The 14,514-nt window shown below is 43.6% G+C and overlaps 1 protein-coding gene across 3 annotated transcripts in view; it reads right to left on the reverse strand.

The window, feature by feature from the left end:
- The window catches only part of LOC122565409 (spindlin-Z-like), a 95,527-nt gene extending 81,460 nt beyond the window's left edge, over positions 1 to 14,067 (reverse strand). Inside the window, exon 1 of one of the 3 annotated variants that reach the window (XM_043721356.2) lies at positions 13,990 to 14,067. The gene's annotated coding sequence lies outside the window, so the exon portion shown is untranslated. The remainder of the gene's footprint in view (positions 1 to 13,989) is intronic. The other 2 variants (XM_043721358.2, XM_043721355.2) reach the window with 2 other exon arrangements.
- Positions 14,068 to 14,514: the final 447 nt, after the last annotated feature.

A 14,514-nucleotide genomic window follows, 5' to 3' on the forward strand; every position in this document is an offset into this window, starting at 1 on the left:
TGATGGTTGTCATGAGATTATTTAAGTCCAGGTCAGGCCTTGGGTTTAACATTTCTCCCAAAAGCAAGTACCCAGGACAATGCAGCACTCCCATAGTTTAAAGACAAAAACATTGCTGCAAGTCACAGGTCAGGCTGCATCCAAAGAGAGGGAGCAAGCTAATGTTTTGAGTCTTCATCAGAGCTGACGAGAAGTGTGCATAGGGTGGCTTTTATACAATTATGGAGTAGGAGGGAAGGGTGGAGTGCTGGGGGAGAAAGGCTGCTGATAGTTCAGATTAAGTGATCAGAATGTGACAATGGTGTGTCTAACTGCCAGACTGGGAAGAACAGACAGTCCTACTGCAGTTGTGGGAGGGCAGAGGGGACATTGTGGCAGAGAACACAATGAATAAAACCCAAAGAAGGGGAAGGAGTGGGAGTGGGCTCACAATCTGAAGGTGCCGAACTCAACTTTAAGTCCAGAAGGTTGTAAAGAGCCTAGTCTGAAGAAATGCTGTTCCACCAGTTTGCACTGAGACTCACTGGAGCATTGCAGCATACAAGTGACATCGAGACAGCAGCATCAGCCAAGATAAATAATGTGCTACACTTATGCCTTGAACCGGAGCCTTCTGATGGAGAGTGAAGAGAACAGAAATGTGTGTGTGTATTGAGACAGAACGGAAGGGAAGAAAAATGCATTTTTCAAATTCATTCACAATTTTATCATGGTCAGCAATAAATTATTACTTGGGTTTTATTCCTAATTCTGGATTAGTGGTGCTGGAAGAGCACAGTTCAGGCAGCATCCAAGGAGCTTCGAAATCAACGTTTCGGGCAAAAGCCCTTCATCAGGAATAAAGGCAGAGAGCCTGAAGCGTGGAGAGATAAGCTAGAGGAGGGTGGGGGTGGGGAGAGAGTAGCATAGAGTACAATAGGTGAGTGGGGGAGGGGATGAAGGTGATAGGTCAGGGAGGACAGGGTGGAGTGGATAGGTGGAAAAGGAGATAGGCGGAAAAGGAGATAGGCAGGTAGGACAAGTCCGGACAAGTCATGGGGACAGTGCTGAGCTGGAAGTTTGGAACTAGGGGGAGGTGGGGGGAAGGGGAAAATGAGGAAACTGGTGAAGTCCACATTGATGCCCTGGGGTTGAAGTGTTCCGAGGTGAAGGATGAGGCGTCTAGTGGTAAGGGAGCGGCGGCGGAGGCGGCCCAGGACCTCTATGTCCTCGGCAGAGTGGGAGGGGGAGTTGAAATGTTGGGCCACAAACCGGTGTGGTTGATTGGTGCGGGTGTCCCGGAGATGTTCCCTAAAGCGCTCTGTTAGGAGGCGCCCAGTCTCCCCAATGTAGAGGAGACTGCATCGGGAGCAACGGATACAATAAATGATGTTAGTGGATGTGCAGGTAAAACTTTGATGGATGTGGAAGGCTCCTTAGGGCCTTGGATAGAGGTGAGGGAGGAAGTGTGGGCACAGGTTTTACAGTTCCTGCGGTGGCAGGGGAAGGTGCCAGGATGGGAGGGTGGGGGGGAAGGTGGTGGACCTGACCAGGTAGTCACGGAGGGAACGGTCTTTGCGGAAGGCAGAAACGGGTGGTGAGGGAAATATATCCCTGGTGGTGGGGTCTGTTTGGAGGTGGCGGAAATGTCAGCGGATGATTTGGGTTATGCGAAGGTTGGTAGGGTGGAAGGTGAGCACCAGGGGCGTTCTGTCCTTGTTACGGTTAGAGGGGTGGGGTCTGAGAGTGGAGGTGCGGGATGTGGACGAGATGCGGTGGAGGGCATCTTTAACCACATGGAAGGGAAATTGCGGTCTCTAAAGGAGGCCATCTGGTGTGTTCTGTGGTGGAACTGGTCCTCCCGAGAGCAGATACAGCGAAGGCGGAGGAATTGGGAATACGGGATGGCATTTTTGCAAGAGGTAGGGTGGGAAGAGGTGTAATCCAGGTAACTGTGGGAGTCGGTGGGTTTGTAAAAAATGTCAGTGTCAAGTCGGTTGTCATTAATGGAGATGGAGGTGTCCAGGAAGGGGAGGGATTATTCCTAATGTGTGCAAAATACTCCAGGAGACTGCATATGAACACTTCTGAATTATGTATCATTGTTGAGCATTGGTAAAACAGAAGAACTCTGACAAACTCATTGTTGTCTAATTGGTGCATAACATATATGGTATTTTTAAAGTGCTCTTCTGAAGACAGCAAGTTCAATACACACTCTGAAAGATCATAAATGCTTTTTGACACCCAGTGGAAAGTATTAATATGTAAATATCAGAGACAGAATTGGACTATGACACTTCACATGTTTAACCAGCTTTTGTCGTTCACTCTCCAGAAACCTGTGAAAAATAGCCACTAAAATTCACTTAACTGCAAAAAGCATCGCCCAAAAGTACAGAGCCGCTGAAACCTGAAAGGTCCCAGATTACTACAAAAAGGGAATACAGCACTGCTGCCTCACAGTGCCAGATTCATTTTTCACCTTAGGCAACTGTCTGTGTGGAGTTTACACATTCTCCCCGTGTCTACATGGGTTTCCTCTGGGTGCTCCAGTTTCCTCCCACAGTCCAAAAATGTGCAGGTTAGGCGAATTGGCCATGCTAAATTGCCCCTAGTGTTAGGTGTAGGGGAATGGGTCTGGGTGGGATGCTCTTTGGAGGGTTGATGTGGACTTGTTGGGCCGAAGGGCCTGTTTCCACACTAAGTAATCTAATCTAAAATACTATACATGAAAGGTCAATCTAAAAAGATAGCTGTGTTGCACTCCACAAATTGAGCCAGACTTGCTGGGATTTTACCAGCTTTTCTTGTTCTTACTGCTACCTGTATTCATACCCTTAGGCACACCAAAACCCAATTACCTCTATTTGCTGAAATGTGCATGGCCTGGACACACACAGCCTTGCTAAAGCTTTCATACTAGCTTTTAAAATCTTACTCTGCTTGACCACTCAGATTTCTACAATTATTTATCTCTAGACTTTTGCATATCCCTGCTTTATATCACTGACAGCCAAGTCTTCAGTACCTAAACTCTGAAATTCCCACCATAATTTACTCCTTAAAACACACCTCATTCTGACCGTCTATTTCATGTGACTTTGTTAACTATTATCTGTAGTGTCCTGTGAAGTACCTTCGGAAGTTTACTACAATAAAAGGTACTATGTAACATCATGTTAATATTCTTTGCTGAAATGTCCCCGTGCAGCTTGTCGGATTGCAGTTTTCAGAACAATCTGGAGACAATCCCAGGCAAGGGTAATGTTTCACAATTTCCTGTTTGCAATCACTACACTACGTGTTGATTTGGGGTTTAATGTACAATGTAATATAGGTTTGCTCTCCACTCTATGCAACAACTTCAGCCTCACTTCAGTTTTCACCAACATCTGCAGTTTTTTTTTTGTCTTGATCAGGAAACCCCCAGCTTCAGTTTTCTATACGTTGTTGACAGTTTCTACTCAAGTTCACTTATCTCAGTAGCACACCCTCTCAACCTATCTATATTTAAAATATGCAAGAATCGTCAAATAAACACGGCCAACGGACTTCAGACAACAGTCTAGGGATGCAGGGGAGCAAGTCTGGCTTCTAAACTGCAAGTTTGTAAAGCAATAGCCTTCCCCACTCCACTCCAACCAAGTTAAGACTTGGTGGCGTACCAGCTTCATGCCTTGAAGCTCAGCCATTTTCACTTGGGCATCCATTAGAAACTTCTGTAGGCAATAAAAATATCTGAAGGTAAAGTATTTACCCGAGGTGGCAGACTGATCAAAGACACCACTTTACTAGACCGGTTTTAGAATGGTGTATGAAGACAGTCTGGATTGATTAAAACTACATTCACTAGAGTTTAGAAGAACAAGGAGTGATCTCATAAAAACCTATAAAATTCTAAACAGGGTATACACAGGATGCTCCTGATGACCAAGGGTCACCATCTAAGGATACAGGATAAGCCAGTGAGGACAGGGATAAGCAATCTTTTCTCCCCCCAACCCAGAAAGTTGTAATCCTGTAGAATTTGTTGCCACAGTAAGCAGGCGAGGCCAAAGTAGTGGATGCTTTCTAGAACAAGACAGGACTCGAGAGGTCAAAGAATACGGGTAAAAAGCAGCAATAGGGCTGGATGATCAGCTACATCATATTGAATGGTGCAGTAGACCTGTAAGACAGAATGGCTTACTGCGGCTTCTATACCATATATATCATAATTTGGGATTTGGATTTCAAGGGAGTTGTGAATTATTTCTATAAAAGTATTTTCTTTAAATAGGTTTAGCAAATTTCTAAAGTGGTTAAATCACAAAGCTGTGGATGCATTAGCTGCATTATCTACACATTACTTGGCTTTGTTCAATTAAATCTAGGAAAAACATCTATGCTACTTGAATGAGCTGTTTAATAGTTTAAAAAAAAAGTGGTGATTTGGAGAAAAATCTGTCTCAAAAGTGAATTTCCCCAAGCAAAAGTTTTGGTCCACAGTAAGAGACAATGTCAAGGATAATGTAGCAAAGCAAAAATAAGGGCTGCTCTGGATTTTTGTGTGCCTAAGATAAAGTGTGAAATTCTGTGATATGTGACTTGAGAGGATTTGTTGGATGTTTGGTCTAAATTTTAACATTTTAGTGGCTCCTTTAACATTTTAATTAATGATAGTCAAAAAATGTGAATGGACAGGTGAATTTCAAAGGTGTGTCGAAAATTTTGAAGCTGTGCTGAGAACCGCACAGATTTTAGCAATACCAAATTATGAAAAGTCATTCAACTGACTGTGGAGGCCAGTTATTCTTCTGAACTCAATAAATGCAAGTCAATACAAATTTTCAACTGTGGGGAATGAGACAACATGTCTTGTGTTGGCTATGTAGAAATTACATAATGTTTGCATAAACAACAACTGTGGGACTTATATGGATCATAAACCTTTAGATTTTCTGGAGAGATTTTTGACCAGAAACTGAAGGCTGCTTCAGTTTAATGTTGCAGCCTTACAAATTAAAGATCATTTACATGGCTCTTAAGAACAGTTTTATAGTGGATGCTTTGAAAAGGTGAAACATACAGGAAAATTGCCATAATCAAAATGGACTTACATGGAATATGGCGATGAATATCACTGTTTCATGTAACGTAAGAGTTGATAGAAAATGAAAATATGTCAAGATAACCTTTGCATTTTTAATCTTTGGGGACAGTCTAATGAAAGGTATATTATAATTTGGAATTTGGATTTCAAAATATAGAGGCAGAAGAACATGGCACAGTTCTTCTGAAGGTAAATATTTTAAACAGATCAAAGTAATTTGCAACAGGAACGTTCCATGAAAACATAACTGCAGTGAAGTGCCTGGCAGGAATCCCTGCAATGTAAATGGATAGAGTGATTATACTGTGGCATTTATGACAGAGTAAATACATCAGGGTCACTCGTTTAGTTTTGAATTCAGAACAGAAGATTCAAGCTCTCAGTTCAGAAGAATTGGGAGTTAAGTTGAGAACCAAGGTTTTAGTTTTCTCTAAAGAGAATTAAGTTTTACTTCAGGTGAACCAGTCATTAGAACCAAAGTATTTTAGTTTGTGAAGTTTCCAAGCCATATAGAAATCTTCAAGTTATTCTAATTGAAAAGGTTTAGGCCATCAGGTGTCCAGTCACAGGTGAACCTGGCTGATCATGTAGCCAGGATGCCTGATACGTAAACATCGAAAACAGGTTCTGGATTAAGCCATTCAGCACTTGAAGGCTGTACCACCATTCTATAAGATCATGCAATTTCAGCATCCAGCTCCCTCCTCCCTCTTGAAAATATCTAATGAACTGGCACCAACAGTTTGTGGTAGAATTCCACAGGTTCACAATGAAGTGAAGAAATTCTTTCTTCTGTGCTGAATGGCTTCCCTTTATTCTTAGACTATGGCCCATTGCTCTGGACTTCTACAACATTGGGCACATTTCTCATCTAGCCTGCACTGTCCTATCAGGATTTCATATGTTTCTATGAGGTCACCCCCTCATTCTAAATTCCAGTGAGTACAAGCCCAATCAATCCAGTCTGTCTTCATATGTCAGTCCTGCCGTCCCAGGAATCAGTCTTGTGAACCCTCGCTGGAATCCTTCAATAGCAAGAATGCTCTTCCTCAGGAGTTCAAAATTTTGCACATTACTCAAGGTGTGGCCTAATCAAGGCCCTGTATAACTGCACTAAAATTACTACTCCGACACACAAATCCTTGCTTACAAAAATGAATAGAATTCAGAGAGTTCAAGTTTAATGGTACTCTCTTGGCAATAAAATTATATGTTATAAGGACATTCTCAAAGCTTCACTTTGGGAGTTCTGATGTTGATTTTGAATCCTCAGGGATCTTGCACAGGATTGCTGCAACTAACAATAATGTAAAAAAACCACTAGCTTCACCTTCAAAATACATCCAAACGTTAGTCTTCTGCTAAACCGATTTTGATATCAACTTGCTGAGATGTTAAGCGCCTCTGCAGTAGTCGGTACTCAAATCTGGGCTACTTGGCACAAAGGTAGGGACACTATCTCGGTATCAGAAGAGATCTAATCTTCTGTGTATTCTGTCCCATTCACAGGAAACAAAATCCAGGTGCAGATCAATTTAAGCAGTCACCTTCACAACTAACTAATGGAACCCTACCAAGCGCTGCAGATGAATAGTCATTCTAATCTTGAATTAGATTAGATTAGATTACATTAGATTACTTTACAGTGTGGAAACAGGCCCTTCGGCCCAACAAGTCCACTCCGACCCGCCGAAGCGCAACCCACCCATACCCCTACATTTACCCCTTACCTAACACTACGGGCAATTTAGCATGGCCAATTCACCTGACCTGCACATTTTCGGACTGTGGGAGGAAACCGGAGCACCCGGAGGAAACCCACGCAGACGCGGGGAGAATGTGCAAACTCCACACAGACAGTCAGTCGGTCGCCTGAGGCGGGAAATGAACCCGGGTCTCTGGCGCTGTGAGGCAGCAGTGCTAACCACTGTGCCACCGTGCCGCCCACGGTGTTGAAGGACAAAAAAAAGAAAATACACAGAATGGGCAAAAACTCAGTCGAGTGAACTGACCTCCATACTTGTTCACCGTGAAGAAAGAAATGGTGTGGGGGGTAGTAAACAGGAGAGCTTTTGCATTTCGCTTGTCTAATAAAGTGAATACAAATATCAGGTGAGGGTAGATTGATGCCTGCTATTCCCCCATGCTGGTCTGCTCTCAGAAGAGATGACATCATTACATAGTACCAGAGTGTTTCTGGGTGCGATGGAACTAAACTTCAGCAATAAGCAGCAGCTTAAGAGGAGTGATGAGGGGAGAAACATGAGAAGTTGAAAACAAAGACAGTTTGGTGAAATACTGAACATCTCTAAAAGAGTGACTGAATAGCTTGGTGGTGTGTTGTGTATTAGATTAGATTAGATTAGATTACTTACAGTGTGGAAACAGGCCCTTCGGCCCAACAAGTCCACACCGCCCCGCCAAAGCGCAACCCACGCATACCCCTAACCTAACACTACGGGCAATTTAGTATGGCCAATTCACCTGACCTGCACATCTTTGGACTGTGGGAGGAAACCGGAGCACCCGGAGGAAACCCACGCAGACACGGGGAGAATGTGCAAACTCCACACAGTCAGTCACCTGAGTCGGGAATTGAACCCAGGTCTCTGGTGCTGTGAGGCAGCAGTGCTAACCACTGTGCCACCGTGCCTCCCATTATTATTAATGCAGATTCAAAAGTGCTCAAGTACTTGAAGTATGGGAACAAGCTGTAATTTTGGAAAGTCAGTTTGCATAGAAGTATCTACAGATAATGTGTTAAATGACCAGATAATCTGTTTTACTTATGTTGGTGGAGGGCGATATACATAGACAAGGATACGAAAATCACCCTGTTCTTTGTTAACTCCTCAAATTTACCTGGATGAGTGCAACTTCAGCTACACTCACGAAGCTTGACATCCAGTGATTGATTTGCAGCTCAACTGACACCTTCAATATTTATTCACTCCTCCACCAATGCATAGTGGCAGCAGTGTGTACCATCTACAAGATGCCCTGTAACAACTCACCCAGGAAGCTGAGACAGCACTGTCCAAACCTGTGATCGATACTGCCTTAAGGCAACAAATACATGGGAACAACTTTACCTGCAAACTCCTCTTTGACTGAACACAGGAGCCCACAATTAGTTATTGACTCTTATTCTCAGAGCAATGACTTGATTAATCAGAGTCTATCTGCCTGGTTTAAAATTTAACCAAAGCTTGGCAGTTAACTATCAGTTATCATTAAACAGTGTCTTCACTAATTGAATGCTTCTACTTGTTTATTTGCTACACAATCAGCACTCTCGGTTCATAAATGTTGATTACCATATTACATGATTTTTCTTGTGTATTGTCCTGTTAAACACAAAACAAAATCGTGACAAAATGTGCTTTTCTTCAGCAATAAAAGTTATGCAAAGATGAAGTGGGTCAACAGGTAATACAGAATATAAAAAGTGAAGAATGATAAAGATTAATAAGCAGGAGAAATTGAAAGAAAGCTTGCTAGAAATATAAAATATTAAAGATTCCATGAATATTTACAAAATAGAAGAGTTTGCAAGTGAGAGTTGGTCCTATAACAAGTAAGGCTGGGAAATTAATAGAAAATTAGATGTCAGCTAAATTGATCATAGAATCACATAACCTCTATGGTGCAGAGGGGGGCAATTTGGCCCATTGAGCTTGCACCAACTGTCTGAAGTGCATCCCACTCAGACCTGCCCACCATGCATTGAGTGCTGCACCCTCAACTTTTTACAACCAATAACGTGGATGATAAGACCAAAAGGCATAGTTGCTAATTTTGCTAATGTCACAAAAACAGGTAGGAAGGTATACTGTAATGAGGGTAGAATAAAGCTATTAAGGGATATAGTTAGATTTACTTAATGTGCAAACTTCTAACAAATGGAGGATATTTTGGAAAAATGCAAGATTGTTCAGTTTGGCAAGAATAAACAGCATAATCTAAAAGGTGAGAGAAATTGCAGAATTCAGATGCAGGGGGAATCTGGGCATGGTGGCTCAATGGTTAGCGCTGCTGCCTCACAGCACCAGGGTCCCAGGTTCGATTCCAGCCTCAGGCGACTGTCTGTGTGGAGTTTGCACATTCTTCCCATGTCTGCATGGGTTTCCTCCAGGTGTTCCGGTTTCCTCCCACAGTCTAAAGATGTGCAGGTCAAGTGAATTGGCCATGCTAAATTGTCCATAGTATTAGGTGCATCATTCAGAGGGAAATGGGTCTGGGTGGGTTACTCTTCGGAGAGTCAGTGCAGGCTAGTTGGGCCGAAGGGCCTGTTTCCACACTGTAGGAAATCTAATCTAAAAAATGCAGGTGTAGTAAATAGTCAGTTCTACTATATAGTTCTGTTCTTGTACAATCCCATGTAATAAGAAATTTGCATAACAGCAGCATCATTTAAACATAATGAGGCTGGAATCACGTCATAACCAATGCACACTTTAAAACTGTGTGCTTGAGAAATATAGTGTCCCCAATTCGTCAACTATGCTATGGCAAATTAATGTTAATGAAATGCACACGATAACAGAACAACTTGTAATCATGAAACCAATAGAATGTCATTGTTTATTGCAACAGGGAACGGAATATAAAACTTGGAAAGTTACGCTTCAGTTATTCCAGGGATGGGGATGCTAGTGGGGGGAGAACTGCCTTTAAAACTTCCACACAAATATTTGGCTCAATCTCAATGACTGTGGAGGTGCTGATGTTGGACTGAGGTGGACAAAGTCAGAAGTGACACGACACCAGGTTATAGTCAAACAGGTTTATTTGATGACACCTGATGTCATGTGACTTGACTTTCTCCAAAAGATTAGCTGTCAACTTCAAAAAGGTCTGAAGAATGCACATTTTGTTCACAAATACCAGACAGAAGATCAATCTTTCTAATGTTAAAATTGCCAGAAATGTAGAAAAAGTGAAACGAATAAGATATTCTGTTGATGTTTTCAAGATAAGAAAGGGAACTGACAGGGTTGATAAAAGATAAAATTACTGGGATTAGAATATTTAGGTGGTTGCTCTACAACTATTTCAATTGGCTCAGGAAATATGGCCAATGTGGCATTGTATAAAAAAAGCACCAGATCTTTCAGGAGCAAAATTAGGAAACAAAGACTGACAGAGGTTTGGAACTCTTTCACAGACCGCAATTGATAATCAATTCTTAATTTTAAAACCAAGACCTATAGATTTTCCTAAGCAATGGCATTAAGAGACAAAAAACATGGTACAGAGGAGCTTCGATTATCTGAATATCAGATTATCCAGCAAGATCACAAGGTCCCAATGCTTGGCTAAATAACGTTTATCTGGCATTTGATTATTCGGAATACGATTAACTGAGCGAAATACCCCCCGTCCGTGTCCTTTGGATAATCCACGTTGCTCTGTAGATGTGTAAAGTTAGGTCAAACACCACCCTTGATCTTAAGGAATACCCTCGAGGGGCTAACTGGGCTTCTTTTCCTTTAAAATGCACTTGAACATTATTTGGTTTCATGGTGATCAAGACACAGGGCTGTCTGAATTCAGACTTGATAAACGATCAAGCACTGAGTATTAAACACATTATTTACAGAACTGAATGAAAACACTGAATAATTAATTTGAAGAAAATTGATGCGATAGAGTCAGAGATGTACAGCCGGAAACAGACCCTTCGGTCCAACTTATCCATGCCGACCAGATATCTTAACCTAATCTAGTCCCATTTCCCAGCACCTGGACCATAACCCTCCAAACCCTTCCTATTTATGTACCGATCCAGATGCCTTTAAAATGTTGCAATTGTACCAGCCTCCACGACTTCCTCTGGCAGCTCATTTCATACACGCACCACCCACTGAGTGAAAAATTTGCTCCTTAGGTCTCTTTTACCTTAAGCCTATGCCATCTGGTTCTGGACTGGCCACCCCAGGGAAAAGACCTTGTCTATTTATCCTATCCAAACCCCTCATGATTTTATAAACCTCTACAAGGTCACCCCTCAGCCTCTGACACTCCAGGAAAAACTGCCCTAGCCTATATGAATAGGAAGGGTTTGGAGGGATATGGAGGTAAAAACAATGACTGCAGATGCTGGAAACCAGATTCTGGATCAGTGGTGCTGGAAGAGCACAGCAGTTCAGGCAGCATCCAAGGAGCTTCGAAATCGACGTTTCGGGCAAAAGCCCTTCATCAGGAATAAAGGCAGAGAGCCTGAAGCATGGAGAGATAAGCTAGAGGAGGGTGGGGGTGGGGAGAAAGTAGCATAGAGTACAATAGGTGAGTGGGGGAGGGGATGAAGGTGATAGGTCAGGGAGGAGAGGGTGGAGTGGATAGGTGGAAAAGGAGATAGGCAGGTAGGACAAGTCCGGACAAGTCATGGGGACAGTGCTGAGCTGGAAGGTTGGAACTAGGGGGAGGTGGGGGAAGGGGAAATGAGGAAACTGGTGAAGTCCACATTGATGCCCTGGGGTTGAAGTGTTCCGAGGCGGAAGATGAGGCATTCTTCCTCCAGGCGTCTGGTGGTGAGGGAGCGGCGGTGAAGGAGGCCCAGGACCTCCATGTCCTCGGCAGAGTGGGAGGGGGGAGTTGAAATGTTGGGCCACAGGGCGGTGTGGTTGATTGGTGCAGGTGTCCCGGAGATGTTCCCTAAAGCGATCTGCTAGGAGGTGCCCAGTCTCCCCAATGTAGAGGAGACTGCATCGGGAGCTACGGATACAATAAATGATATTAGTGGATGTGCAAGGCTCCTTTAGGGCCTTGGATAGAGGTGAGGGAGGAGGTGTGGGCACAGGTTTTACAGTTCCTGCGATGGTAGGGGAAGGTGCCAGGATAGGAGGGTGGGTTGTAGTGGGGCGTGGAGCTGACCAGGTAGTCACAGAGGTAACGGTCTTTGCGGAAGGCAGAAAGGGGTGGGGAGGGAAATATATCCCTGGTGATGGGGTAGTTTTGGGAGGTGGTGGAAATGTCAGCAGATGATTTGGTTTATGCAAAGGTTGGTAGGGTGGAAGGTGAGCACCAGGGGCATTCTGTCCTGGGCCAGGTGCTGGCAGGTGGGACTAGATTGGGTTGGGATATCTGGTCAGCATGGACAGGTTAGACCAAAGGGTCTGTTTCCGTGCTCGACATCTCTATGACTCTATTCAGCATTTCCCGATAGCTCAAATCCTCCAATCTGGCAACATCCTTGTAGATCTTTTCGGAATCCTTTCGAGTTTCACAATGTCCTTGCACGCAATATTCCAAAAGTGGCCTACCAATGTCCTGTACAGCCTCAACATGACCTCTCAACTCCAATACTTCATGTTCTGACCAATAAAGGAAAGCTTAAATCAATTTCTACTTTTGTCTCGTTTACAGCATCTGCAGTTTAGATTTTTTAACCAAATCAGGAACCTACTGGATCCATCGTTGTACTGCTAGAGATTTAGCTGCAATTAATTTCCAATACCACATCACAGGCACAAACATTAAGGGGTATTCTAAAACGTTACACACTGTCTTTCTTCGGTCATTCTCCAGCCCTATTATGTCTGACACAGAAAACAATGAATTTATGACCGTGCTGGCCTGCGAAGTGTGAACCTGATGCTAATAATCTATTTAAAATGCGTCCACTTCGCGTCACCGTCACCATGGTGAACTGAACCGAGGATTCCACCAGAGATTACTTTCGTCAGCCCAAACAACGCCCGTGGAAAAAAAAGACACCGCAGAGCAAAAACTGCGATGAATACATCCAATTTTCATTTTTAAAAAAAGGTGCAGAATGGGACATATACGTGATATTAACATCTTTCTCCATGGGTCTGGATGCAAGAGGATATCAACTTTGTGTGTTTTATTTTTACATGTTGCAGATGCCTCAGCCTTTATTTCTCCCTCACAAAAGGCGGTCGTGCAGCCGCATGTACCGGGGGGGGGGGGGGAATAAATTTTTAAAAAATCAGGCCAATGCTCGTGATGTGATTGCAAGCCATTGCAAAAGCTGTACGGATCCTATCCAACGGCGGATTGACCCCTCCTACCAAAAGCCGCTCATGTTCCTTCCTCTCCCCTCCACCACCCCCCCCCCTAACTTTTGAAGATGTCACAGAGAAACCCAGATGATCAGGCCAGGAGGAGGACAGACTGCATTCCAGCAGCATTGAAACCCGTGAACATGAAGCAGGAGCCATGGCAGGCAAACAAACAGACAGAGAGAGAGAGATATGGGTTTGGCCTGACTTCCATGTTACACGACGCATTTCCTCAAACAATAATGCCGCCTTTACATGGGGGGGGGGGGGTGAAATACATATCATACTTATTTTTAAATGCAAATAGAATCGGGGGGGGGGGGCAGGCGCATAACATATCACGTGAAGGGAGGTGGAAAGCAGAGAAACAACAGAGCAATGCACCAAAAAAAACGTCCGCGAATACACGCTGGCACTGTACAGCAACACTGTATCGGGGGAGGGAAACCAAATGGATACTATTGACATTTTCGACACAATGTTTCTTTTCCATTCAGTGTTACCACCCCCCGCGTTCCAATGCAAACCAAAACTGCTACCAAAAAGAGCAACAATGTTTCCCCGACGTTCCTCCCTCAGGGCTCGCTTGAATTTTCATTAAAATTCCCCCCAGCTTTTCTCCCCCTCTGTCAGTAATAAGCTCGGGAGTAACGCAAAGGGGAGAGAGAGAGAGAAAAAAAATGACATGAAGGAAGCTGCCACAATAGGCCAGACATTTTGGAAGTTTAACCGACCCCCCCCCAACAAAAGATTTTTTTCCAACTTGAATAAAAAAAGTTGCGAGACGTTTTTGTTTTATTTTCGTCCGGAGAATGGCATTGGTGCATTAAAAACCGTGCAAAGATGAGAAAGTATGAAATGGAAGGCAGAGAATTGCAATCTTTTTACCTGCAGTTTCTGACGCTGCCTCACGCATTCATTTTTGCTCGAGCAAAAAAAAAGCCACCCAGAACCCCGGGGGCTCGCGCAGACGGGAAGCAACCATGGGAGGGTGCACATGCGCAGAGACACCGGGCATGCTGGGAATTGTAGTCCACTTGACTCCCCTCGTCGTTTCTATGTCTCTTCTGCCGCACATTCACCTCATTAAAGTGGAGACGTCAGCTTCAGTTGTTTTGACATCACAGGCTACCATCTCTATTCTGCTTAAATGCTAACTACATTCAGGATCAAAACACGTGAGAATGGCCAGAAATACACACAAAAGTTCTGAAGAGTCATTGGACTGTAAACTCTCTCTAAATCTCTACAGATGCTGATAGATCTGCTGAGTTTCTCCAGCAATTTTTGCTTTTCTTTCAAACTTTCAGCATCAGCAGTTCTTTGTTATATTGTGTCTGAAGAAGGAATACCAGACTTGAAACAATAACCGATTTCTCTCTCCACTAGCTAGTCCCGTTTGTTTTTCTAAAA

The sequence above is a fragment of the Chiloscyllium plagiosum genome, unplaced genomic scaffold, assembly GCF_037043375.1.
Source record: "Chiloscyllium plagiosum isolate Xiang-an unplaced genomic scaffold, Cpla_swu_hap1 HiC_scaffold_28, whole genome shotgun sequence".
NCBI lineage: Eukaryota > Metazoa > Chordata > Chondrichthyes > Orectolobiformes > Hemiscylliidae > Chiloscyllium > Chiloscyllium plagiosum.